This window comes from Schistocerca piceifrons, chromosome 8, assembly GCF_021461385.2.
Source record: "Schistocerca piceifrons isolate TAMUIC-IGC-003096 chromosome 8, iqSchPice1.1, whole genome shotgun sequence".
NCBI lineage: Eukaryota > Metazoa > Arthropoda > Insecta > Orthoptera > Acrididae > Schistocerca > Schistocerca piceifrons.
Genome location: NC_060145.1, coordinates 169,762,539 through 169,790,461, shown reverse-complemented (window position 1 = coordinate 169,790,461; position 27,923 = coordinate 169,762,539). Strand labels below are relative to the sequence as shown.

The 27,923-nt window shown below is 41.4% G+C and overlaps 1 protein-coding gene across 1 annotated transcript in view; it reads left to right on the top strand.

Moving 5' to 3' along the window:
- Positions 1-27,923, top strand: part of LOC124712159 — a 34,531-nt gene that overhangs the window by 716 nt on the left and 5,892 nt on the right. The gene's annotated exons all lie outside the window — the stretch shown is intronic.

The window sequence follows — 27,923 nt, the reverse complement described above, 5'->3', positions numbered from 1 at the left end:
ACACTTTCATCTTTTAGCTGCTCGGGTTCAGTCTGTCCACGGATTTTTTGAGTTTGCCATCTCTCTGAAGTAATTGACGATTGATTGGCGTCTTTCCAAGCATTTTCAGAAATTCTCTCCTTTTGGCTGAGTATCGATTACAAATATATAGGAGTGCATATGCAAAAAGCTCGAAGCAAATTATTACATACTCACAATTGTACTTAATCTGTTTAATTCATACTGTGATTGAACCACAAGAAGTGGGTGGATGCTAGTACCAAGAACTTGAAAAAGCAGTATATGTGTACCATTCTTACTGCATCGGTGATCATAGTTTACATCATCTTTTTTTCCACAAAAGACACAGATATTCACTTTGTCATATTCTAGTTATGAATTTAGCACAATTAATGTAGTTTAAAAAGTTTATAGTTTTGTAGTGTGTGTGTGATAATAGTTTACAACTGCAGATTTTTGTATAATAGGCACACATTTGAAAGTTAAAAGATATTTAGAGTTTATACATAATGATGAAAATGTTTTATATGATATTCTAGTTCTTCATGCTAACAAATGTTTATTTATACTGTACGAACATGTACTGAGGAGATTGTTGTGTACAGATCCTTGAATTTTTCGGTCTGTCTTTATTGTTTCACACTTAACACAATCTATACAAATTTCCATTATCACTATTTATTAAAATAACAGCTGTTTTAAATACTGAGAAATTTTTGATCATTTTGATGTCACAAGGTAGTTTGTTGAACATCTTGTTTCCTGCTTGGAGTGGTCCATTTTGTTGTATTTGAATGTTGAACATGCATATCTTGGTTTCTTCTTGTTTCATGTGAGTGAATACCTTGGTTTCTAACTACTAGTTGATTATTACTGTGTAAGATTTTTCTTGCAGAAAGTATTACTTGCAAAATATGTAAACAAGGCAATGGAAGGACTTGAATTTTTTTAATAAAGGCTTGCATGTACTTCTGGGAACTGCCCTTTCCAATACAGTTCTCTTTCGCATTGTGAAACAACTGTTTTTAGCACTTGAGTTTCACCAGAAGATTATGCTGTATCGCGGTAGGGCTTCTGCTTTGGCAAAGTACAAATTTTGTTGTTGTTTACTTTGACATGCAGCATGATAGACTTTTTATATAGTAACAAATGGTGATCAGTTTATTGATTACATATTTTGTGTGTTCGACCCATCTCAGATCCTCCTGGATCCATAGTCCAAGAAACTTCGTAGCATTTACATTTTCCAAGTTTCTGGTGAGTAATTCTGCAGGTTGGATTTAATGGGTGCTTATTCTGTACTGTAAGTAAATTTATAGTAACTTTTTCTTTTAATATTTGTTATTAGATTATTTGCTGAGAACCAGTTTGTAATATCTGAGGTGAAGTTTTGATTTCATGTTGCAACTCTTGTTCAGTTGCTCCTTTGACTAACACGTTTGTGTCATCAGCAAATTTAATGTACTTGTGATGTTGGCTGGTTGGTTCCAGATCATTTATGTAGAGCAAAACCAAAAGTAGTCCCAAAATGGAGCCTTGTGGTACACCATACTTAATAACAGTCACAACAAAAAGATTGTCACAGTAGAAGATTTCAGTCAACAAGGCCTTTGTCGAAAACAGGCGACACACACAAGCGCGCGCACGACTGCAGCCTCTGGCAGCTGAAGCCGCATTGCAAGCAACAGCAGTTTCATCCTCAATTGACCTCTCCTAATCTAATGAAGTTTGCTGTGAAAGTTCTTTATAGTCTTTGATGGGTATATACCAAATTTCAGATCTGTGTCTTCAGTGGTTGAATTTTTGGGGCTTTTAAAGAGAGGCTACTCTTCTTCACATCACATATTAAAGTGCAAATGTACCAAGTCTGCTAGGCTTTTTTTGAAAGTTCTAGCAAACATTTGGTCATTATCTTTAATATACACAGGCAAATTTTTTTCTGTATCACACAGTTGCAAAAATTGGGACTAGTGCAGCAGGGGATACAACCCGTCGGCTTTGGACAATGACGTCACAAGTGGCCAATCGAGAAGCGATTCTTCTTAGTGTTGTAGCTCCCATCAGTGGCTGATAAGTGTTTTTTGGCTTTAAAAAAAAATCTCACGAGATAGAATAAACAGATCCACTTTATTAAGCAATCAGTAAAGAAACTAAACTGAAACATAACAGCAAAAGCGAAAATGGGAAACTGCTCTCTGGCGGCTTGTGACGTCCTTGTCCAAAGCCGACGGGTTGTATCCCCTGCTGCACTAGACCCCAAAAATTAGGGATTTAGGCACACCTGAATATAGATAGAAGCACCTAAAGTCGTGAGAAAATTAATTGCACTATTCTGAGAGGTAAGGTTTGTGCTGCTTTCCATATGAATCAATCACACCAAAACTTAACAGAATTATTCCTACCCATGATGCCTATATACGGATAAAATTTAATTAACATTGGATGCCTAGATGAAAAGATATGCATCTGCAAAATTAGCCAAAATTTTCTGTATGCAAATTTTAGGGTATTTTTTGGGGGGGGGGCAGTATCTCAACTGTTCTTGTTCAATCCTCTCCCCCCCCCCCCCCCCACCCCCACCCCCACCCCCACCCCCACCCCTTGCCATAGATGAAAAGAGCATGCTTTAAACTTTGAAAGCTATATTGTTTAATTTCTGGATCTTGCATTTTGATGAGTAAGAATATTTTTTAAAAGTTATTATTTTAGCACTTCAAGAAGATTGAAAAATGAAATATTTTGCTCATTAAGTTCCATAATTAATTTTTTTATTCAAGTATATAAATCAGTTTCAGATATTTATTAAACACATGCCATAAAATTAAGTGTAATACTCAATACAGCAAATTTCCAAAACAAATAAAGAGTCAGCTTCATATTTGGTTAAACAGTTCTACAATTTTCTCAAGGACAGCTTGTGGATAACTGTATTGTCTTTCTGATAATGATGTTGGTGGGGTATCTAAAGTCATGAAAATATGTTGCCCAGCAATCCAGCAAGTGTCTTTAGGGGTTGGGCAGTGGAAGGAATGAGCAGAACTGTGTGGATGCATAAAGCTGACGAGGACATGTTGTTCACATGAAACTTAACACACATTTACAATCCACCAAAATTGTCAAAAATACATGCAACATACTGTCCTGGTTGTAAACTTGCAATTGAGATTGCTGGAATTTCTTCATTTGCTTCGAAGGCATTAACTGTGAATGATGTAGCATCATTGGAAACTCTGCTTACTCTGAGCTGATTGCAATTAATTATCTTAAATTGATGGTTTTTCTCTTTTTCCAGATATTTTACATTACATGGCAAACCTTGTTTCTTGATCAGGCTGAATTTCTTCAGTTGCTTCTTGTAGTAGGCCTACATAAAAAACTTTATGCCTGGAGAACTATCTTCACAGAATTTGAACAAATCATATGGAGTCATCTAAGGGCCTCTGTAGACTAGCACAGAATGCTAGCCTTTTTGCTGTTCCCCCAATGCAATCACAATGCAATTTACCCTGGCTTGCTCCAAAAAAATTCCATTCGGCAGTGATGCCGAAATCCTTTACATGCAGACATAAATTGATGAAGTATTTGAAATTCTTATACTGAGCAGCTGAACCATCACTAAAATAATAAATGACCTTAATGTTTTCAGTCTTTGTCTTTAAATATGCTATTAACTTTCTTTGAAAAGCATGGGCAGCATTGATATCATGACAAAGACAGTTGCTGATCATAAATTGCTAATACTGTGTCATTCTTTGACTCCAAAATAGACAACAAATGAATGTAGTGTGGTCTGACTATTCTCCCAATGAAATCACTTCACAGCACCTCGAACAACAAATTATTAATTGTCAGCAAAATCCTTTAATATAATTAATGGTGGAATGATTCTCTTTTGGCCACTCCAAGTCTACATCTGGTACAAATTTCATACAATAGTTTATTTACGTACAGTAAGCAATTGCGAAAGCTCAGGAATATCCAGGTTTGAAGCATAGCATATTCAGTCTTGGTTGTATATAAAATATACAAATGAGGCTATCAAAACATATTGCTTTAGTGCTTAACTTCACCTACAACAATGATTGAATAATCAGCAAACACTACTCAACACTAAGATTGTTCAACATCAACAGTAAAGATTACACCGCACAGAACATCGACACTGTGAAAATTGCCAATAATAAAAGCAGCTATTGAAAGAGGTGATTCCAGCAATATATCACTGTTGTGAAGATAGAGCCTTAAAAAAACTACTACTGCTTTATGATGCCGATGGAAACTGAGTGACAATGCATATATGCACCATCATGTATTGTAGGGTTAAAACATTCTAAAGCAACGTATCATTCCATTATGATGATCTAGGTTTTATAATCTTAAAAGCATTTTCTGAGGTTTTATTGTATTTATGTTCTATACTGTAAAATAATGTAAAATACTTCTTATTAGTGTAGTTTCATCCCCTAAACCATAGGCAAATTTTAATACTACAATTACACGTCTTTGATTTATAACTTCAAATAGTATTAATTTTTTGTATTTATTGATAATCCATTTTCCCTACTTTTGATAGGTATTCTTACTCGTCAATAAGCAAGATCCAGAAATTAAACAACATACCTTTCAAAGCTTAAAGCATGCTCTTTTCATCTGTGGCAAGAAAATACTGATATAACAAGAAACAGTTGAGATATCGCCCCTCCCCCACCCCACCCAAAAGTATCCTAAAATTTGCATACAGAAAATCTTTGCCAACTTTGCAGATGGCTATCTTTTCATCTAGGCATCCAATGTTAATTAAATCTGATCTATATATAGGTATCGTAGGTAGGAATAACTCTTTGACATTTTGGTATGATTGGCTCATATGAAAAGTAGCAACTGTCGGTCAAACCTTGGCTCTCAGAATAATGCGATGAATTTTTTTAGCCATTTAGGAGGCTTGTATCTATATTTAGGTGTGGCTAAATACCTAATTTTTGCCATGGTGTGTTACAGCGTAATAAGTTGTCTATGTATGTTAAAGAAAATCAACAGATGTTTGCTACAACTATTTAAAAAGCCTAACAAATTTGGCACATTTGCGCCCTCATATGTTATGCGAAGGTGAGTAATCTGTCTTTAAAAGCCCCTAAAAATTCAAACACTGAGGATACTGGACTGAAACTCTGTATATAACCATCAAAGACCATATAAAACGTAGGATTGGAGACGGTAGAGTGGGGACATTTCTAAATATTGGTTCCTTTGAGGTGGAATGATCCATGAGGAAGAGGTCCTGGCTTATGACATTAAATACCTTCGAGAGAATTAGAAAAATTGCAGAAATATGCTCTTTATTGTCAATTGCATTTAAAGTTACATTTAGTAGTACAAAGCTGGCACACATCTTACAGGGTTATCATTTTATACTTCATTTCTTCTCCAGTTGTTTCATCTGTTTCTCATGGTGCATAGAACTCATTAGAATTATGCACTTACTTTCCTTTGGTACATAACTATTTTGCAATGTTTCTGAAAGATTAGACTGGAAAGTTGCTCAAGACACACCAATGTCCAAAAAGGGAAATAGGAGTAATCTGCTGAATTATAGGCCCATATCACTAACGTCAATTTGCAGTAGGGTTTTGGAACATATACTGTATTCGAACATTATGAAGTACCTCGAAGAAAACGATTTACTGACAGACAAGTCAGCACGGATTCAGAAAATATCGTTCTTGCGGAACACAACTAGCTCTTTATACTGATGAAGTAATGAGTGCTATCGACAGAGGATGTCCTCTAACCACACTGTGTGCCTATGGAATATCACTTTACTTGTGTGTCTAGATTCATGATTTCCTGTCAGAAAGGCCACTGTTCGTAGTAATAGACAGAAAGTCAAGTAAAACAGAAGTAATATCCAGCATTCCCCAAGGAAGTGTTACAGGCCCTCTATTGTTCCTGATCTATATTAACGACAGGAGACAATCAGAATAGCCTTCTTAGATTATTTGCACAATGAAACCGTGTTACAAAGTCATCAGATGACCAAAATGAATTGCAAAATGATTTAGGTAAGATATCTGTTTGGTGCGAAAAGTGGCAATTGACCTTGAATAAAGAAAATTGTGAAGTTATTCACATGAGTACTAAATCGGCTAAATTTCGATTATATGATAAGTCACACAAATCTGAAGGCTGTAAATTCAACTAAATACTTAGGAATTACATTGGCAAAATTCGAACAATCACATAGATAATGTTGTGGGTAGAGCAAAAGAAAGACTGCGATTCATTGACAGAACACTTAAAATGTGCAAAAGATCTACTAAAGAGACTGCTTACACTACACTTGTCCGTCATGTTCTGGAGTATTGCTGTACAGTGTGGGATCAATATCAGGTGGGACTGACGGATGACATTTAAAAAGTTCAAAGAAGGACAGCTTGTTTTGTATTATCGCGAAATAGGGGAGATAGTTCCACAGACATGGTAAGTGAATTGGAATGGCAGTTATTAAAACAAAGGCGTTTTTCGCTGCGATGGGATCTTCTCATGGAATTTAAATCACCAGTTTTCTCCTCCGATTGCTAAAACATTCTGTTGGCACCCATCTACATAGGGAAAAATGCTCATCACTATAAAATAAGAGAAGTCAGGGCTTGTACAGAAAAAGTTAAGTGCTCGTTTATCCCGCACGTCATTCGAGAGTGGAACAGTAGAGAGACAGCTTGAAGGTGGTTCATTGAACCCTCTGCCAGGCACTTTATTGTGGATAGCAGAGCAATCTCGTAGATGTAGAAGTGAAAGAGGAATATTCAATAAGAATTGTTGGGCCTTGACTTGTGATGCAGGAAACTTGTGACTAACAGCTTAAACAACATTTACAACAACATGAAATCAGCAGCGGGTTCCCCCCCTCCCCATATGTAGTAAAATCTTTAGCCCTCGTGTGAACACTTGGCACTGGTGTTGGTGCACTAAAGGAAAGTAATAGCATGTTGAAAATTTTAGATTCTGTTTATGTATGGTAATATGATGCAGTTACTATTGCGTGTGGCTCTAAGCATAACTTTGACAGAAAACTGTCAGTATGTATCCAGAATGAGATTTTCACTCTGCGTGGAGTGTGCGCTGATATGAAACTTCCTGGCAGATTAAAACTGTGTGCCCGACCGAGACTCGAACTCGGGACCTTTGCCTTTCGCGGGCAAGTGCTCTACCATCTGAGTTACCGAAGCACGACTCACGCCTGGTCCTCACAGCTTTACTTCTGCCAGTATCTTGTCTCCTACCTTCCAAACTTTACAGAAGCTCTCCTGCGAACCTTGCAGAACTAGCACTCCTGAAAGAAAGGATATTGCGGAGACATAGCTTAGCCACAGCCTAGGGGATGTTTCCAGAATGAGATTTTCACTCTGCAGCGAAGTGTGCGCTGATATGAAACTTCCTGGCAGATTAAAACTGTGTGCCCGACTGAGACTCGAACTCGGGACCTTTGCCTTTTGCGGGCAAGTGCTCTATCATCTGAGCTACCAAAGCACGACTCACGCCCGGTCCTCACAGCTTTACTTCTGCCAGTATCTCGTCTTCTAATTGTAAGTAATGGCAGCCATCTTTTCTCACCACATTTGCAGATGCCGCAGAACCACAGGAAACAGAGACAACACGATTTTGTCTGACTGCCGCCGAAGGAGATGGTCCACCCAACTGCTGCCAAAGGAGACGGCGCCCCTCCCTGCCACAGCAGCCAGTTGAAACGGGCCAACAACCAGACCATGTGAACAGTCACATCTTTTATTGCCTTATGCAACAGCTAGTTGTTTTTAAACAGTTAGCAGTTGCTTCAATCCAGTGCGTAACATGGGATATGCGAATACGCATTCATACATAGTTTGGGGCATTGCTTATCGGAGCTGGGGCCAGATGTGGTATTGCTCTCAAACTCTAATAATAGATTTGGAGTAGGCAACTAGTGTTGAGATGTGAAAAGGCCACCCGCATAAATGTCATACTGTTGAATGTTGCACACTTGTTTAATCACCCAAGTAGCAGACTGCACATCCTGCACTGCAGCCCTTGTACTGTTGTCTTCAGAAATTGGTGTGGAGGACCAATCGATGTGGGGTGGCCACATTGTTGGAACACAATAATCCAGGCTGGATTTTCACAAACATCAAATGAATGCCTGTTCCTCGGTGGTACAGGGCTACCAACGTAGGAGGAACTTATCTGTATGGTGAGCAATCTTCCTCTTCCTGAAACTATCATGATCTACAGCACCTCATAGGAATTCAAGATTTCTACTGTGACCACCTGCCTCATGTGACTGAGCAACAGGTGCCTCTATTGAACACTATGTCAGACAGGGACAAACAGGGCAAGAGAAAATTCAGTGGACTTCAGAGATGGCGAATACATTTTGAAGTGCCAAGTAGTGCTTAGCATGTGCTGTCACTTTGGCTCACCCCTGTCCCAAAGCCCAATTGACTCTCACGACTTGACTTGTGCAATTCCGCTATCGGTAAAGTTGTGCAACAAGTACTTGACGTTGAACCTCAGATGCTCCGGTTTTTCTGCAAGAAACTGTCCCACTGATCCGGGCCGTCAGTTTGAGGCCTCATGTGCCTCCGCGGAATATTGCACATGCCCACTACCACTTATCACCCACAGATTAATGGGCTCATGGAGAGGTGGCACAGGATGAAAGCAGCCCTGATGGCGAGTCATCGGGCCTTTTGTGGATTCTACATGCCATATGAACAGCATGCAAGGATGACCTGCAGGTATTGCTGGCACAGGTACTATGAGGCGAACGTCTCGCCCTGCCAGCAGACTTTACACAACCTACTACAGATCCCATTCAGATGGACCTCTCATCACTTGTTCATTGGTTACGCCAGCATATTTGCGCAGGTAGCATCTCGCCACAAACACTGCATTCAACACCATAGGTCTTTGTCCATAAGGATATGGCACTGTGCGATTATGTTATGTTGCAGGACGACTTCATAAGGGCCACCTTGTATCCTCCATACTTGGGCCCACTCAGTCATCAGCCTAGGGTCACAGACCTTAAGGTCCTATTACATGGTACACTGACGACAGTTTCCATCACCCGCCTGAAGCTGGTGTGGATACTACGGGATGACTACACCTCATCCCAAGCCACTACAAGATGATTGACATGAACCCTCTCCAACTTGTTCCACTACAGAACCCTTGAATGGTACCTTGCCTGACAAAGAAACCTCCTTTGCACTCTCTGGGCCTGCCGAGCCCTCTCCACCGTGCTGCACACTTGGTCCAATACAAGCAATACAGTATTTGTGTAACACTCACTGAGAAACAGACCGTCCATGTCACACATTAAAGCCAGCCACAACGCTGCCTGTCATGCACATCTGATTGCGTCAACACTGATATAGATCTCAACCATGATGGGAATGTCTTGATAAGGCACTGAGAAAGGTCTTTCATGAACAGTGAGGTGGCAGTGCATAGTAGACGATGCTCATGTATGGATGTGTACGAGATAGATTGTTAATAAAGTGTGCAACGCATATTGTGCTGGTATCCTACAATCTTTAGTCTGATACTATCTATGTATTTTTATGTACAATCAAAACTTAAGTGCTCATTATCTAATGACCTTGTGAGCAATAACATATTAAATTCTGATCAAACCTCCTTGCTTTGAGTCAGCTACTCAATTCAAATTGCAATCAAGCACCCAGAGGCAGAAAAACTAGAACATTGGACATAGGATTAAAGCATCCTTCACCTAGCAAAAGGCAGAAGGAGACTATTTAGGAATTGGGCAGAACTGTTTCCTCCTTTAGCTAAATAACAGGTCTTCTAGTTCTGAAATGTAGTATAACATCACTCAGTTTATTTATTTATTTATTCATCCATCGTTTGATATGAGTCCGGGATTTGGGATTTGTCATCATTATACAATGAAAATAAATAGCTCAAAGTAAAAACTACCTATTGTATTGCAGTTTCCTCATGCTTCTTACTTTGTAGTAAAATTCATATTGCGCTATTCAAAATATGTAATACATGTAGTTTCACGTCATATGAAACACATGCAAAATTCCTTAGTATCCAAGTAGGTAACAAACTGAAGTGAAGTAACGTCTTAAAGATCTAATCAATAATCTGAATTTATATGCTTTCCACATTTGCTCGGCTAAATATTACTGCTGTTGGTCCACTTCCAATCGCTGTTCTGTTCCTAGATAATCTTGGACGAGTGTGCAGCTTCGAGCAGTAAAGTACTTTTTTTTGCCTTGGGGATCATTGGGAAACCGAAGTTCTTGATGAAACAGTGTATGCATTCGTCTTGTCCATCCACCTTTCTTTTCTTACCCTTCCTCCGCTTTGGCATTTGAGGTCTCTCTTTTTCCTTTTCTTCTTCTTCTTCTTCTTCTTCTTCTTCTTCGTCTTCCTCCCTGTGTGTATCTGATGGTCAGCCCATGCGTTTGACATGTAAGGCTACGGCCACACAAGCATTTTTTTCACGTGCGTTTCTGCCGGCGTTCACGCCGATGTTATAGACCACTGCGTGTTGAATGGGGCTGGCCACACGAGGCGTTTTCGCATGCCGCGGGCCCGCAAACTTCGGCGTTCACGCTGAGCGAACGCTCTCGCGTGCATTCGTTCTGCGTGTTTTTCACGCTGGGCGCTGGCCACACGGGCGGGAGACACGCTGCGGCAGAGTCCGGAACCTCAACCCTTTCCTCCAACGCTTACCGACAGTTACCAAACTGAAATCGTAGCGATGCCAAAATATGGAATAATGCGTGGAGCGGTATTATTTCAATAGGTATTTCATAATAAAGAACATATGCAGTCTAACAATGCGTGGTGCGATATTATAAAAAGTAGGTATTTCATAATGAAGTAGCCACACATGTCCTATTTTTGGTTTTATAACACGTCAAATGCATGATAAATGTACGTGGTTTGAAAGCCAAAGTACGAGATTTTAGTTGTTTATGTACGAGGAAAAAAGTTCTATGGTTGGCAACTCTGCTCGGCAGCTCGCTGTTCAGTTTACGGACAGACTTTGCCGTCCTCGCTTCGTTGTCATTGTAGCAGTCTTCTTGTATTTTATAAAGTGCCAGAATGGAGCATCTGGACAGTGAAATCATTATTATGGAAGTGCAGAAACATCCATGACTGTACAATACAAGGGATCCGGAATACAAAATTAGAGAAAGAGAATCGTGGCGAGCAGTTACAGCGGCTGTTCTGGGAGAAAAATGGGATGGAACGGATAACAAGCAAAAATCAGATCCAGGTAATTACAGTCAGTAAATATTTTATTAATTGCTATAAACAGTGTACAATGAAATTTATACATGAATAAAATGTTAACAAGCCAGTACAAAAATTAGTCTTCACCCGAAGAAGTTTGCATAATGATCTTGCCATGGTACAGATCCTTGGGGGGAACAGAAGTAATCAGCAAAATGATCTCTGATACTTTTGCCACTGACCGTTCCTTTTGTCCCATGTGCCGGAATACTTTCAATTGTGCAAGTCAGTGCGTCTTCAAAATTGTAACCGTCATGTTGTCTCACAAAATTAATCATCACAACGAAAGCTATTCGTCACAGTCCACATAAGAGAGAGAGTCCACAGAAGAAAGAGAAGATGCTTTTGTGACACTTTTTGACTTGTAATTAAAAACTGTCAGGTCTTTCAAATCTAGATTTTTTCCTTGGCATAAACATTTTTAATTAGTATTAATGTCTAAACAGAGAAAGAATTAAAAAATAAAATGTACCTTAAGGTTACTGCGAGTTTTTCTTCTGCACTGATACTGTTCATGTTCCTTTTAGAAATTTTCTCTCCAATCATATTCAGAAGCATTTCAAATGAGTTAACTGACATCCTGTAGTATTCAAAGAACTTGTCTGGATTTGCCTTCAGTTTGTTGTATAGAAGCACGAACTTTCCTTTAGTTGATCTGTCGCTTAATATGGGATGAATCCAGTAATTCCCCCCCCCCTGCCGTCGTTTCCGATGACTATGTACAACTAACGCAGCACATACTGCAAGAACCGCGTTCTTGTTTAATGTATTTCTGCTCATAGTTGATACTAAACTGTGCACAGTAGATGTTGTCACATCTTGCACCAAAGCACTACTGGCGTTTCGCTGGGCTTCACGCCGCGTGAGAGAGGCGGCCATGTGGCCACGGGTGTTGCGTGAATTCTGGCAGAAACGCGCGTGAAAAAAACGCTCGTGTGGCCGTAGCCTAAAAGATGACGCGGTAATGCATAGTTCCCAGCTCCATGTCGACAACTAGGGCTCGTACTTACCCCTGGTAAAGGCCAGGCTCAGGGAGGGGTGATGGCGTAAGCTGGTACCTTCCTCTACGCTGATTAGTCCCTTTGTGTGGAATCCAGGAGGTGTGAACAATCACCTAAGTTGGACCAGCTGCCCATCAGGGAGGAACCCCAGTAGGAAGGAGTGTGTCATGGAGATCCTGGCAATCATGGGGCATTTCTCCGTGATGAGTTCCTCATCTCAAAGACATTAATGGGTTGAGGTGAAAGAATCGACGCCTCTCCTGGCTGCACCCCGATACCTTGTGATGTCACACATGGAAGATGTTCACACTTTCACGACAGTTCATCCATTTGTTGTTAAGAAGGGTGTAGACGCCGTTGCTGGTCCTGTGAAGCTGTGCCCTTGGCTGTGTAGTGGGACCTTGCTTTTGGAGACGAATAGTGCTTTTCAAGCGCATAAACAGTGTAATGCAACACTTCCCCACAGCTATACTGTTAAATTAGAGATCCACTGCACTCTAATTTCCTCCTGTGGTGTCATATAGTTGGCTGCTCGATGGCCTGACCAAGACTGAAATAACGGTATGTCTATCTGACCAGGGAATGACTTCAGTTCACTGTGTCATGAAAAGGATTGATAAAGAATTAGTTTACATTCGACCTTGGCGTACTTCTATCAAAAATTAAGACTGGCTACGAAGCTGTTACTGTTAGTTCTTATATCCTGACTCCCACTTGTTGCTATAAATCTTATGAAAATGCAGCCAAATGCATAACTTGCAGCAGGGATGCTCATTAGGGTGAGTGTCCACCTCCTTCCCTTCACTGTGTCAACTTATTCCATCCTTTCACTTTCCAATCTACCTTAGTGAGAGAGCTGTTCAAGAGATCTGGGTGAAGGAAAAAGTTCCTACTCACATTGCCCGGAAAATGCTGGCTAGCTGCAAACCTTGCACACAACCCTGTGATAGTTGTAGTACAGTTCTCGCTACACCCCCACTTATGAAGGACGTGGCTATGCAGACTTGTGACTTCAAGTTTAGTGCCACGGTTGTGAAATCGTCTCATCTGTACGTGCTATGTGTACGCACCATACCAACAAACGTTCGCCTGCACCAGCAAAATAGTATGCCTCACAAACAGAAGCAAGGAAATCTAGAAAGGAGTACTCCTGTAATGACTTTCTGCACACATCTAGCCAGCGAATGTCTGGGTCTGTGCCTGACAAACGCCAAGGTTCTAAGCAGTCAAACAAAGCCAAATTATCTTCCCCTTCTCCACCTCAGTGTTCTCTTCAACAGTGTCATCACACAGTACCCTCACCCGTTGCACTGAGAAACACCGCCAACAACCAGTCCGCTGGCCAACCGAAGGTGAATACTGATGCCTCTGTCAAACTAATGGATCAGGATCTTCCAGCCTCTCAACCTGATCAATGAGCACTTTTGATTTCTGGCACTAGGAAGCCAGTGCGGTGACTGTCCCCTTACTTGACCCATCTCCTGTGCATCATCGGATATAGTTATTCTCCAATGGAACATTTGCAGCATCAGATACAATAGTGTTGAATTACAGTTCCTCTTGTGATCATACTGTCCAGTGGTTTTCTGCCTCCAGGAAACAAAATTACGCCCTACAATTGCTTTTACCTTTCGTGCTTCACTTCAGTCCCTTTTACCTTCCCCCTTAGTCGGGGACTCCGGCTCATGAGGGTGTCATGTCACTCATTCGAGACGACATCTATAGTCACACCATTTCCTTCCACACCCAGCTTCAAGGTGTTGCTGTCTGTCTTTCCCTCCCCGGTTTCACCTTTTAACTTCACCCACATTTTTTTCCAAGTCAATGCATGCCTGTTCCCACTTGGACCTTTCAATCTATACTGCCCAGCATGCTCGTCGTCTTGAGTGGTTCGTTCTCTCCAGCACACCCTCGAGTGACCGTCTCCCCTGTGTCAATTGTTTGCTAACGCCTGTCCCATCTGTGCATCCAACCAACTGGCAGCTTTCCAAAGCTGGCTGGTGGTTCTACTCCTCACTGGTCACTTTTAATAAGCACATTTCTTCTGCATTGATGATCACACAATGGAAAATCCAGGATGGAATTTTAACAATAGCAGAGAAGGAAAGTTGCTACTCACCATATAGCGGAGATGGTGAGTCACGATAGGCACGACAAAAAGATTCGCACAATTATAGGTTTTGGCCATTAAGGCTTTTGTCAGCAGTATACATACATGCGCACACACACTCATGCAAATGCAACTTGCACACATGTCTGCAATCTCAGAGAACCAGTTTCAGTTCTATGAGACTGCAGACGTGTGTACAAGTTGCATTGATGATCAAGTAGAATACGTTACAAACACAATCCTTACCGCTGCAGAATATTCCGCACCTCACACCTCTTCCTCGCTGCGACATGCCCCTGTCCCCTGGTGGACTGAGGCATGCCGCGATGCAGTCCGTGCATGGAGACAAGCTCTGCATGGAGACCAGCTCTCCACATTTTCCAATGCCATCTCACAATAGCAAACTGTATCCGTTATATACAGTTACATATGCAGTGTCGCCACATTTTCAGGGATAGAAAAAATTCTAGTTGGCTTTCGTTTCATAGCTCATTTAACAGTTTTACTCCCTCTTCTGTTTGGGGTAATGTCTGTTGGCTTTCAGGAACCGCGTTTCATTCCACAATTCCTGGTCTGACCATAGTGAACAATGTCATTGTAGATGTTCTTGATATCTCCAACACTTTGAGCCAATATTTTGCAGACTTTTCAAGTTCCTCCCTCTGAAACAGGCAACTAAGGCAAGGACGATATCTTTCTCCTTCCAGAATCATAAATGTTACAATGCTGCTTTTACTATGAGAGACCTTAAACATGCACTCTCTTCGTCCTGGTCATCTGCTCCAGGGCCAGACGGGTTCACATTCTGATGTTGCAACACCTGTCTCCTGAGGGCCTATGCTTTCTCCTCCATACCTATAACTGCATCTGGAAAGAGGGCACATTTCCCAGTTACTGCCGTGAGGCCACTGTCATTTCCATACCTAAGTCTGGTAAGGACAAACAACTTCCTTCCAGCTCCCACTCAATTTTCCTCACCAGCAGCATTTGCAAGGTGATAGGACATACGATTAGTGATCAGCTGGTGTGGTCGCTCAAGTCTGGGAATGCCCAGTATGAATACTGTAGGCATTGCTCTGCAGTTGATCGTCTCGTCACTTTGTTAACTCATACTGTGAACAGTTTTTTTTATGCGGAAGTGTCAAACTGTGGTGGTGTTTTTTGAATTGAAGGTGTATGACACTTGCTGCAGGATGAGTATTCTCCGTATTATGTATGAGTGGGGCTTCCGGCGTTGCCTGGCCCTTTTTATCCAGGAATTTTTAAAAGACCGTGTTTTTAAGGTACATTTGGGCTCGGCTCTGTCACACTCTTGTTAAAGAGAGTAAGGTGACTCAATGTGCTGTGCTCAGTGTCGTCTTATTTCCCATATAGCCATTAACCTTATTATGGACTGTCTTCCACCAAGTATCTCTGGCTCTCTTTCCATTGATGACTTTGCGATTTATTGCAGCTCTCAAAGAACCTGTCCACCTGAGCAGCATCTTCAGCTATGTCTTGGTCATCTATACTACTGGAGCATCAACAGTGGCTTCCAGTCTTCCACTGACAAAACTGTATGTATGAACTTCTGGCAATGCTGGGAGTTTCTTCCCCCGTCCCATGTCTCGCCCCACTCCTTCTTCCATTCATTGGCTCAACAAAATTCTTGACGTTTGATAGGAAACTCTATTGGTCTTCCCACATCTATTACCAGGCAGCTTGTTGTACTCGCTTTCTCAATGTTCTACATGTTTTATGTGGTACTGAGATGCCGTGCTAAACCCGCAGGGCAGGACAGGACAGGTAGTGTAAGTTGTGGAAAGCCAATAACTTAAAGCTTAACCAAAATCAGAAATTTAAAAGGCAAAGCCTTAACTTAAAAATGTTTCTTAATTAGGCTGGAGGCCCAAAGAATCTGACACTTTAAGAGAAAACAACTTAAATTCAAAATCGGCTGAAGGCCCAACACTTAAGACTCAATAACATTAATTTTAAAGATGCCAGAGGCTTTACATAAAACGGTTCTTAAATTAGGCTGAAGGTCCAAACCATCTTACATATTAAGGGCAAAATAACCTTAATCTAAACATCACCTAGAAGGCATACAAGTACAAACAACAAGAACAAACAAGAAAAGGCAGTACTCCCAAGGGCGCTCAGAAGGTCTGAGGGTCGGCTTGGAATTCAAATACTATCGCTTGCTTAGGTGAGACATGCAGTCGGCCCAACCATTGTTGATCTGACGACAGCCCAACCGACAGGCAGTCAACGGACCCACCGACTAGCTAACCTCTGCTTCACCCGACCACCACACAACACGGAGTTCAATGGAACAACGTAGGAGGTGTTGGCGCCCACAACCAATTACACATTGAGCTGTCAAACTACACACTGTGCTGGACAATGACAACACGATGAGGAAAATACACTGCCTGAATTTACGTCAATGGCCAGGGCAGGTAACCGGAATGTTAATGGCCACAAGGCAGAAGATTCCACTGGTACACTTCAATTCAAATAACCAAGTACAATTAAACTCCACTGGAGGGTGGCTAAAATTTGCCAACTTGAAAACACACGTTGCTCGCGGGGATATCCCAACAGCTGGCAATGAACTCCAAGTGACACAATGTGAACAGTCATGACTTGCTGGTAGATTAAGTCAAAACTCAACTTTCATGTCCAGGATCGGTGAGCCACAAACCTCGTAGCAATGGTGACAGCACCACACACTCTTACACCGCATAGAGGCCGCCAGCGGGCGGCCAAACAACGTGCTGCGGAGATTTCCTCACTGCTCCACGCCAATCAACCAACTCCAGGCACGGAAATGGTGAAAGGACCAAATATATGTCGGCTGATGAAACAACCAACCGACAGTCTCGCTCCATCGGACAGTTCATGTGCGTCGCCAGTGGTAGGCAAGCACTGGCTGTCGGCGTCTCACCGGTGCTCCGTCCCCGACTCACAGCTGGTGCGTCCTGACTGCACTGCTGGTCTGTCCCGAACTGACTACTCAGACACATAATGACCCAGAAAAACTATCGGTCGCTCCAGAGGTGGTACGACAGTGCACTTATCAATATGCACTGCTGCTGGCGCTCATGGACAAGTAAGGCAGGAAGTTAGTGATGCCAGTAAATGGAATAAGAAAACGAGGTGGCAGTACCATAATAGAAGGTGACAAACAATAAATGGGATGAACGCGAGCCGTGCACAGTTCAGGTACCTTAGGAGGAGTGGATCAGACCATCCTCCTCCGTTCATACTGGTCCCTTGTCCATTTGAAACTGGATTATGGATGTATCATATATTAATCCATATGTCAGTCTGTCTTAAGTCGTCTTAACACTATTCACCATTGCGGGTTACATTTAGCCACTAGTGTCTTCTATATTAGCCCCGTTGAGAGTCCTTATGTTGAGGCCGCTGACTTAACCATTGTCCTACCGGCTGGATGTTCTCCGCAGTCGTCAGGCCAGCTGTCTGTCTTCTATGGCCGATCACACATCCTATACTCCCCTTCTTAATGATTCCTTTCACTGCCAGTAAGTGCTGCGCCCATCTTCTCTGTTACCTCCTGGAGTTCACTTTTGTTTACTGCGTCGACAGCTTTGCTTTACAATTGCTGCCATGTTCCCCATAAGTGCGCTGTTCAGCACCTTTGCTGATGTATGTGTTCATTTTGGACTCCATTCGCTTCCCAAGGACACCACTCCTGGCCTGGTGTATCACAGTAAGTTTCTCGCATTTTGACAGTATGGACAGCGTCTTCGTCTACATCGACGGTTCCAACACTGACAATGGTTTTGGGTGTGCCTTTGTACTTGGCTTCTTGACGAGTGCTAGATTTTCACCACACACCTCCACGACGTTTATCATGCCACCCATTACATCTGGCAACATGGGCTTCCAATTTGTGTCATCTGCTCAGATTTGCTCAGTGCTATCCAGAGTCATCGTGCAATGTACTGAGTCCACCCTATAGTACAATGGATCTAATAATACCTTCACTCGCTAACTGTGGGGGCAGCCAACATGGTATTCCTGTGGGTTCCTGATCATGTTTGCAAGTGAGGGAACGAGGCTACTGATTCTGCTGTAAAGGCTGCAGGTCTCCTCTCTCAGCCTGCCAATCATTCTGTTCCCTTACATGATCTTCGTGTCACTGTCTGACATGTAGTATCATGGTAGTCTTCTCTCCAGGAGAACAAACTCTGGGACATTAAACCTTTCCCAATAGTATGGTTGACTTCCTCTCAGCCCTCACATCTTGAGGAGCTCATTTTAGCCCGACTGTGTACTGGATGCTGTGGTTTTAGTCATCACCATTTATTAAGTGGCGACCTTGCCTCACTGTGCCTAATGCTCTCAACCTTTGACGGTACGCCACTTTCTGATTTGGTGCCAATTTTTTAATTGTTTACAGTTATATCTATGTTTGCCATCTACTTTGTCAGATTTTTAGTAGATGATGTGTTTTCTGTCAATTGTGTTTTACTTTTTATTCACTGCAGTGGCATGGTGAAGCAAATTTGATCCTCCCTGCGGGGACCTCTGCCATCTCAACAATGTTTTTAGAAATTTTCCATAGGGACATCCTTATCCTTAGTGGCTCCTTTTTTAAAGTCGCTTTATTGGATTTTTGCCTTTTTCGCGTCAGCTTTTTATTTAGTACTTGTTTTTTCTTTCTTTGTGATACAGGTGCTTATGACCTTAGCAGTTTTTCACCCTAAAGCATAAAAAAAGCAACACACACACACACACACACACACACACACACACACACACACAGACAGACACACACACACACACACACACACACACACAGACAGACAGACACACACACACACACACACACACACACACACACACACACACACACACACAAAGACACAAACAAGCTTAACTCTGTCCATGCTTGATGCACGTTCATGAAGATTGTTTTGGTTTGGAACTGCAAGGGTTAGGTTCAACGATATGGGTGTCAAAAGGGGACATTGCAGCAATGGAGTTCTTATGGGAAGTTGGTGAAGCAGCTGAGAATTGAATGCAATCCGTAAGCTTTTGGAAACTGATTCAAACAGATCAAGGGAAAAATGATAGAAAGTGAAATACATTTAAGTGAAAGTGAATTGCTTAAAGTTGTGTACAGAATACTAAGTGAAGCGTGAAGTACCAACACTTTTAATATTTTCTCAGTATACATATTTATGTTGTTCTGAAGTGAACTGGAATGTTTTTAGAAAACAAGCGAAGATTAAAGCGAAGTAAAATTGGTCTTTTTTCAGCTAGTCTGTAGTTAAATTCCTTGACATTGTTTTGCATAGGCCTACTGTTTTGGAGCCACACAGTTCGGATGTTGCTGTTGTCGTCGTCTTCAGTAAGTAGATGGGTTTAATGCAGCTCTCCACATTACACAATTCTGTGCATGCCTCTTTTTCTGTAAATGACTACTTCAACCTACATCCACTTGAACCTCCTTAAGGTATTCCTATCTTGGTCTCCCTCTACAATTTTTAACCCCCCGCCCCCAAAATTCCATAATGCCTCAGAATGTGCCGTGTAAAATGATCTCTTCTTATAATCAAGTTATGCCAAAACTTTCGTTTTCCCTCAGTTCTGTTCAGTACAGCCTCATAACTTATGTGATATACCCATCTATTCTCCAGCATTTGTTTGTAACACCACATTTTAAAAGTTTCTTTTCTCTTGTTGTCTGAATTGCATATTGTCCACATTTCAGTTCTGTACAGTGCTGCACTCCAGATAAATAAAATCAGGAAAGACTCCATTACACTTAAATTTATATTCAGTGTTAACAGATTTCTGTTCTTCAGAAACTCTTTTCTTGCCATTGCCAGTCTTGTTTTTTACATTCTCTTCACATTGACCATCATCGCTAACTTTGCTGCCCAACTAGTAAAACTCATCTATTACTTTTACTGTCTGACTGCCAAATCTGATTCCCTCAGCATCGCTGATTTAATTTGACTGCATTCCTTTAGCCTTGTTTTGCTTTTGTTGATGTTCATATTATATCCTTCTTTCAAGTCACTGTCTGTTCCATTCAGGTGCTCTTCCAAATCCTTTGCTGTCTCTGACAGAATTACAGTATCATTGGCAGACATCAAAGTTTTCATTTCTTCTCGCTGAACTTCAGTTCCTGCTCTAGATTTTTCTTTGATTTCCTTTACTGCTTGCTCAGCATACAGACTGAATAACATTGGGAATAGGTTACAACCCCGTCTCACTCATTTGTCAACCACTGATTCCCTTTCATGTTGCTCGGCTCTTAAACTGTCACGTGATTTCTGTAAAAGTTGTAAATAGCTTTTCACTCCATGTGCTTTACCTCTGCTGTCATCAGAATTTCAAATAGGGTGCCACTCAGCATTGCCAGAGGCTTTTCTAAGTCTAAAATTGTTATAAATGTGGGTTTGCCTTTCTTTACCCTATATTCTAAGATAAGTCGTAGGGTCAGTCCCTCATGTCTCTCCATGTCTCTGGAATCCAAGCTGATGTTCCGTGAGGTTGGCTGCTACTAGTTTATCCATACTTCTGTAAATTATTTATGTCAGTATATTTGAACCTTGACTTATTAAACTGATAGTTCGGTAATGTTCACATCTGTCGGCACCTGCTTTCTTTAGCATTGGAATTACTACATTCTTCCTGAAATCTAATGGTGTTTCCCTGTCTCATATATTTTGCACAGTAGAGGGAATAATTTTGTCATTGTTAACTCTTCCAAGAATACCAAAAGTTCTCTGGGTACGTCGTCCACTCCATGTGCCTTGTTTCAACTTTGGCCTTTCAGTGCTCGTTCAGATTCCTCCTCTGCTGTTGTATCTCAAATCATATATTCATCTACAACCTCTTCCCTTTCTATAATATTGCTTTTAAATTCATTTCCCTTGTATAGCCCCTCTAATCTGTGTGTATTCCTTCTACCTTTCATGTTTTTCTTCTTTGCTTAGCACTGATTTTTCCATCTGAGCTCTTGAAATTCATGCAGGTGTTTCTCTTTTCTCCAGTGGTCTTTTTAATTTTCGTATACATGGTAGGCCTACCTATCTGCCCCATAGCTAAATATGCTTCTGTAACCTTTCTTCATTTGCCCCTATTATCATTTCTGTGAAGTTATTTTTAACTTTGACAGTCTTGTTTTTTAGATATGTACAGGGTGACTCATGAAGTTTTCCCCCGGTTGCTGGAGTTTATTCCTTAGGTTGCTTGGAACAAAAAATGTGAATACAATAATGTGATCAGATCCATAATTAAGGAGTTTTAACAGAGTTCCGAGACATGCCGTGGTGTATGGAGCGCTACACTTCTGTTCACAAGACACACGATCAGCTTTGGGTATCCAAGCGCAGCAAGTGATAACGTGTTTGCATAATGTCGTATCGGCCACCGCACAGCAGTCGTCAACTCGGCGTGGTGTGCTACAACACGTGCGGCACACAGTGAGTACCGCTGGCGCCGCACATGATGTCAACAACTGGCGCCGCGGGGTTAGCGGCAGCGTACACACCTCTATCAATACAGATTACCCTGCCGGCACTGCCCTTGCCACCAGAGTGAGCAACCGTATAAGGGTGCCATCTGCCAACACTCTGGCCGAACCTGCGGATTTAAGCGAGCTCCCTGAGCCCGTTTAACCAGTTCAATCTTTGCTGATGACTGTGTTACTACCCGGCTGCTGGATTCACGACAGCCGAATCGTACTGTGGCCTCCCTGGCTGGAAACTTTCAACGCGTCGGTATCGACTGGTTGGCAGTGGTTTGGACTTGTATTCTGTATTAGTGACTCTGATTTCTCCTTGGCGCTACAGCCAGCGAAGTGTTGTGTAGTCGAACTTGTTTTGTTTTGGGTGACAGAAGGTCAAATAAATTTGGTTATCACGGAATATTTGTTGTGTTATAGTGCGGACATAACACAACACATAACAACCAAGTTGTTTATACTGTAGTCACTATTTACTGTTATTGTCTCCTGTGTACAGTACACTTTGCGATGCCGTAAAAGTTTCATCGAGGGGTATGGAGAGATAGTGTACATTTTGGGCTTCTGTGATGGTAATGCAAAAGCTGCTGTTTCTGAATATCACAGTCAGTATCCTAATCGTAGGATTCCGAATGCCAAAACATTTAGTGGAACATATCAAATATTGCTAGAAACTGATACTCTTCCCAGTATTCGTATTCACTCCAAAAGACATCATGATGTTAAAGTACAGGACGCCTAGCTACTCAGTTGAGCGTTTCACGATCTAAGGTATGTAGGAGTCTTCGTGAGAATGGACTGTATCCTTTTCATGTGCAGAAATTCACCATTTAGAGCCACATGATTGTGCCAGTCTTTTGCACTTTTGTAACTGGTTAAATGGAAATTGGCAGTTCTATTGCTTCATAATGTTCAGTGATTAGGCAACCTTTACAAGAGATGGCATCAACAACATGCATGTCTGGGCCGATGAAAATCCCCATGCCACGGTAGTATCTTAGTTTCAACGCAGATTCAGTGTCAATGTCTGATGTGGTGTTGTGTGTGACCAGTTACTGAGGCCGTTTATTCTTCCGGGAAATTTAAATGGTCAGATGTACCAAACTTTTTACGAGAATACTTACCGCAACTTTTTGAAGATTTTCCTCTGGAAACAAGACACCACATGTACATCCAACGTGACGGGGCACCTGCACACTTCCACCTTGTGCTAACAGCTTATCTTTAATCAGCAATTCCCACATTGATGGATAGGTCGCGGGGGCCCTATCAACTGGTCTGCCAGATCCCCAGATTTAATACCCATAGATTACATCTGGGGGTGGATGTAAGACTTTGTGTACAAAGTTTAGGTGGAAACATGAAAAGAATTGATACACAACATTTTCAATGCCGCAATGTCAATAAGGAACGAGACTGTGAAATTACAAAATGCTACTCGTGTGGTTCACTCCCGTGCGAACCTTTGCCTTCAAATGCAGGGAGGAAATTTTGAACATGTGCTTTAAATCCACTCTTAATGCAAGAGACTGCTACAAAATTGTTTAAATTAATTATTACAGTAAAGCGTCGATTATCCGAACGTCGGTCAACCGAACGACCGCTTAACCGAACTGTGTACTCGCTCGCACCTGTTACTCTCCCACCCTACTGTCCATCATCCCCCTCACTCCCAAACCAAGTTTCCCACAGTAGTCGCCACACTGGGCCACCGCTGGCGGAACATTGCTTCTAATAGGGCCTTCACAAGGCGCTGCTGACCGGCCAAGCTGCCAGTCGCTTTGTTTCAACAGTCAGCACACTTCTATCGGCTTAGCACTGGCAGTAGAAGTAGCGGCAGTATCAAAGCTGTTGACAGCAACAGCTGCGCCAGCTTAGAGTTGAGATGTGCCGCTCCGTGCAGTTTGAAGGATTGCCACGAATGTGATGAAGAAGGCGCTCATGAATGGATGAATATCGATGATGCAGATCCAGGACACCAAATCATGCAGGACAATGAGATTGTAAATGTCGTCACTGATAAAGATGATGCCGCCAGCATCTCATCAATCAGTGCTCCAGAAAGTGAAGATGAAAGTATACCAACAGCTTCTGAGGCGTTCACTTGTTTAGATACTGCCTTGCGATGGTTTGAAGCCCAAGCTGAAAGTGATCAGTTTCAGATATCTGTAATGAAAAAAGTACGTGACTTAGCTGCTTGTTAAGCATGTAGGCTTGATTGGACAGACCAAAATAAAGGTTTTTTTTTTAAATATTAATTTTGTATACTGTGTGTATTGTTCATGCAAAATGCGTATGTAATGTGTATATATTTTTGTTTAATAAACTGTGCCACATATTATATATTCCTACTGAAGTTGCCTATGTATGGTACTTTGTAATACTGAAAGAGATGTCTGTTTTTATGAATAAATTTACTGTACAATACTTCTTTTTGGCAAATAAACATGTACAGTTTGATTATCCGAACAAACCAGTTTTCCGAACACCCACGTCCCCCAATTACTTCGGATAATCGACGCTCTACTGTATGTGCATTTTTGATAGTGAAATCCTCCAATAAAAGTTTTTTCTGCCCTTTTCCTCAGTTTTTCAATTACTGTAGCTCCTTAATTATGGATCTGACCTCATTACTTTATTTACATTTTTTGTTCCCTTCAGAAATGGAGGGGGGGACCTCGTGACTCACCCTGTATATTCACATTCATCTACTTCATTAAGATTTTCTCCTTTCAACAATTAAATTCAGTATCTCCTCTCAAAGGATTACTACTATACCTTGTCCTATTACCTATTTGCTCCTCTGCTGCCTTCACTATTTCATCTCTCGAAGCTACCTATTCATCTTCTGTTGTATTCCTCAGTTGTTGCTTGACGCTCCCTGTGAAACTCTCAACAACCCTCCGGTTCTTTCAACTTTTCAAGGTCTCATTCCCTTATTTTCATATCTGTTTGCAATTTTTTCCATCTTAATCTATGGTTCATAACTGTAAACTGTTATATAGTTATATTATCAGTCACAAACCTTCCAGTGTTCCTGGTCTCTTCCATATATGTAACCTTCTTGTATGATTTCTAAACCAAGTTTTAGTTGTTATTAAATTAGTCTCTGTGCAAAATTATAGCAGGTGGCTTCCATGTTTACTCCTTTCCCCCAACATGTATCCTCCTACTATTTTTCCTTCTCTTTCGTTTCCTAATACTAAATTCCATTCCCCCATTACAGTTAAATTTTCCTCTTCCTTAACTATTTCTCTTCTTCATCTGCAGCGCTAGTTGCTTTATAAACTTGTACTTCTGTGATGGGTATTGGCTTTGCCGTCTTGGTTATGGTAATGTGTTCACTGTGCTATTCATTGTAGCTAATCCGCATTCCTATTTTCTTATTCATTATTAGCTCTGCAATTCAGATACAAAGAATATTTTTGATCCAAATGTGAGCCATCAGAGTAATTTCTGGTGTGAATTCATGAATCTCATATAGTAATCTATCAAATAGGCTGGGGAAAGTGGACTCCATACTGGAGTACATTGACTTGGTTGTTTCCATAGTAGCTGAGCTGTTTCTAAAAGAAACAGCATTGCAGATTCATTGAACAAAAAAAAAACAAAGTATTGACTTTATATAACTAGCTTGCCATTAAATCCTGTTAAAAAAAAAGGCTCTATAGTCCATATTTTCAGCAAGTCACCACAAGAGTTGAAGGCCTTTGTTGGCAGAAGGCAGGTTTTCAAATAGAAGTTGAAGATGTTTGTTCTACAAGAACATTCAAAGTAGTAGTAATAATAGGATTGTTTTATTCGCCCAGAGATTATTTTTACAAGAATATTGGACAAGTCATGGTATTAAAACTAAGAACAACAAAGAAACTTAATTCTTATATACAGCCATTTCCATACATCTAGGTCTAGTTTGACAAGAATGGAACAGGTAGTTGATCATGGCCTTAGAGTAGGAACCATCCTTACCTTTACCTGAAGTAGTATTGGGAAACCACGGAAAACCTAAATCAGGCTGGCTGGATTGGAGTCTCCATCCTTCCATATACAAGGCCAATCCCTTTACGATAATGTTATCTCATTCAGTTCATTCTTGGTGTACAACAGTTTCGTTAATAAGTTATTAAATAATGTAAAAGGTTAGTGCTACTGTTCATCCATTTCACATACGCACACAACAGTGCCCTTGATGGTGTTGCTGTAATTCTCAGAAAAATAAATTGAGAACTGGGAAACAACAGTTAATGTAGAGAGGAGCGAAGCCCTTAACTTACCCTCATGTCTAAAAGACATCAACCAATTATTCCACCAACTTTCTGCAGTCCCTGTTCCTTTACCACTTGGCATCCTGCTTGTCACTGTCGATACCACCTCCTTCTACACTAATATCCCCAGTGCCTATGGCCTTGCCGTACACTGCCTTTCCCAATGCCCGATTGAGTCCAAACTTAGAGCCTCCTTCTGGATAACCATGACCAACTGTATCCTCAACCAAAATTACTTCTCCTTTGAAGGTGTCACCTACAAACAGATCTGTGGTACAGCAATGGGCACCCTCATGGCACCATCCTATTCAAGGACCCTCTAGAGGTACGCTTCCTAACCTCCCAGAATGCCAACCCATCATCTGGTTCAGATTCATTGATGACATATTCACAATTCAGACTGTGTGGGGACACCCTGTCCACAGCCCTCCAGAACCTAAACAGCTTCTCCTTCATTCACTTCACCTTGTCTGTCTCAATGCAGCAAGCCACCTTCCTTGATATTGACCTTCACCTGAAAAATGATTACATTAGTACTTCTGTCCATATCGAACCTACCAACTACCAGCAATACCTCCACTTCAACAGCTGCCACCCATTCCATCAAGAAGTCTGTTCCATACAGCTTAGCCACGTGTGGCTGTCACACCTGTAGTGACGAGCAATCCCTCCTCAAGTATACCAAGGGACCATCCACCTCCCAAAGTCCCACCATCTGGCCACAAAGGAGCACTCCCCTTGTGACTCAATACCACTCGCTGTATTTGCAAGTGGAACAGGAGGGGAAATGACAGGTAGTGGTACAGGGTACCATACGCCGTAAGGTGGTTTTTGGATTATCTTTGTAGATGTAGATATATCCTGTGTACCTCATTTTCTGCCCCCACTCCAGCGCTATGCAGCCTTCTGTTTTGCCAGTGCAGCCACTTGTCTTTTCCCTTTCTCTGCTTCTGTCCCTCTTTGCCGCCACGCCCACCCAAAAATAAAGAATACAAAGAAAGAGAAAAACACTGACTGCACCTAACAGCACTATCCTCTTCCCATCATGACCCTGTATGACCTCACAAACAGCACTAAACCTTCCCCCACTCTTACCCTACTTTCCATCCTCCTCCTCCTCCTCCTCCTCCTCCTCCCCACCTCATGCGTCCTCCATACCCTCACCATCCATCCCAAGTTGCTGCTCTCGTCGTGTGCAGTTGCTGTCTACAGGTTGCCCACAACAATCAGATTGGAAGAAGGCCTTTCTTCCGAAAGCTTAAATGTACAGTGTCTTTTCATTGTGTCTGTCTACGACTCAAATGTTCCTCTATATGGTGAGTAGCAATCTGTCCTTTTCATAATCTTGTTGCTTATGTACCTGATACAGTCATCCTATTTTGAGTTTCCTGTGTTTCTCCCAAATTATCCATGTGAATATCAGAATGATCATGCAGTCACAGCTAGACAATTATTAAACTAAAATAAATTCTTATCCTCAGTGTATTATTATTGTCATTTTGGCATTCAGTTGTTCATCATTTTACTATTACATTATTTTGCTTAGTTGCAGATGTGTGATGATGTGGTTTATGATCTTATTTTATTCAAGTTGCCTACAAGTAAAATAAATGATGAGTTAAAACATAAGAAAAGCTACAATAAAAAGGAAAGCATTAATTTTTGGAGAATGGCATGAGCTATAGATAAAACCTGAAATATTGTAATTGGTCATGGACAGTTATATGGTTTTCATTTATCCTGTT